Source organism: Pseudomyrmex gracilis, unplaced genomic scaffold (genome assembly GCF_002006095.1).
Source record: "Pseudomyrmex gracilis isolate BER0280 unplaced genomic scaffold, ASM200609v1 scaffold_0, whole genome shotgun sequence".
NCBI lineage: Eukaryota > Metazoa > Arthropoda > Insecta > Hymenoptera > Formicidae > Pseudomyrmex > Pseudomyrmex gracilis.
Window position 1 is genome coordinate 2,070,106 of NW_018020584.1, and position 2,062 is coordinate 2,072,167.

Sequence of the window (2,062 nt, forward strand, 5' to 3'; positions counted from 1 at the left end):
ATGCGCCGATGACGCTAATTTCACTGGAAAATTGCGTACCATGTTTTCAGACTGGATTGAATTATTCGATATTTAATTAATCGACACGCGGGAATGATATTCGCGAGGATATTAACATATTTCGATCGTCGTTGACAATCGATGCGGACATCGCTGTTCTTCACCGTAGCGAGATCTTCCGGAAATTTTCTATCTTTCTCTCTTTCTCTTTCCGCACTCGGACGTTGAAACAGAGATTAAGAAGATTCCGAATCGCAATGACCTTTGAAATTGTTTCTCGTACGGTGTAATTTTTGTACATGTAGAGATAAAATCCACTGACGTCGACCTCGTTTTCTCATTGTCAAGCAAAGACAAGAAAAATTTTCTCTAACACTAGTAATGTCAAAAAAAAAAACCAGAAATATTCAGAAAGTCCTTTAAAGTATATTTATCTTTATTTGACAATTACGATAGTTTACAAATAAAAATTTTTTATGTCAAATAATAATTTGTGTAACACCTGACAAACTTCCAACAAATTAAAAAATTGCGTTAGTAAATTTTGGGCGAAACATTCAATATAGCAACGAAAAAGAAGCGCTTTGTTTGCAAAATGCGAACGATAGCGAGACACTTCCTTAATATATTCACGAAAGTTTCGCTTGCGCGAAGTTAACGGAATATTTTTCGCCGACAACGGTTTTTTCAAATCTTGTTTCGTCAGAACGTATAAGTAAAACCTCGCAGTAGTTTTTTCGCAAATTAATAGATCTTCGTTTTTGAAGACAATTCCTTGAGGAAAATTGGATGGGATAATTGTTTTTCGCGCGAAGATAAGCGAGAGATAAGAGAGAGAGAGAGAATATTTCGAACGGAAAATAGACGCCCCTGCGTTAGAATGGAATCGCCGACTGCGAGATGTATCCAGACCGATAAACTCAATAGACCATCCCGCCGCGCTTCATGACTGAAAGATTGAAAATAACTTAAACAATGGCAAGATATTGAGCGAAGTTCGCGCATTGTTACGACCGCGCAGCGTCGCGACTTAGGGACAGAAACACGCGCTTCCAAGTTCCGACTTCCAAGAAGTCGGAAACTTCCGGTCTTCTGTTTATCCGCGAAAAAAATACAAAATTTTTTTTGTCGAGCGACTGTACAATGGCAAATCAAAGGGATCGACAGTGAGGCGCAAATATTTTATCCGAACGTTTTTTTTTTTTTAATTTCCTTTCAATTTCTTTTCGATTTTCTTTTTGATTGTCATGGCAAGTAAGCTAGTGTGTGTGCGCTTTGTTCCAAGATAAGACGAGAAACAATCAAGTGAGAAGAAGCGAAGCGTTTAGATTCTCATTTCACCGGTGTGTGAAATTTCGGAAGCCCAGTTTCGTTATCGCGAAAGGATAGAAACGATCGAAGGATCTTCCGCACGTCACCATCTCCCACATACTAATTAACGAATTTTTATTCTTACTGCGCACTTTCGCTATAGTGCTCTCTTTTTCGCGAATCTGTTCCGTTCTAAATATCTGAAATGGGACACCTTCGTGCGATCTTAAGGTAGTTATTGAGCCTCAGTGGAGCTCATCCACTTGTACTTGTGGCGTACCAACAAGTAAGTGTAGAAAGTAAAGAAAAAATTGAGCACCACTGACACGCACACACAGAGTTCAGCATATATGTGTACACATACACATGTATAAACTTATCATCGTGAACATTTGGTATAGGTTATGATTTGTATTACTTAAAAAATAGTTAAATATTTATTTATGAATCATGATAATCTCCTACATCGTACGTTTTTTTATGCTGCGCGCACTTTCTCTCCTCTCGTCTCTTTCATAACATGTTGCCAAATCTTCACTTACTTATATTTTACAAAACTTTGTCGTCTGCTAAATTTAAAAAATGAGCAACTTCTTACTCGAATTAATATTAAACAAAACCGTTGACACACTTGAAACAAACACAATAGATCCGTAATAAAATTATCTGTATGCTCCTAGTTTTTTAGAAGGATTGTAAATACAGTTTATTATCTAACATTGAAAACGTTACCCGCTAGAGGCTCAAGGAT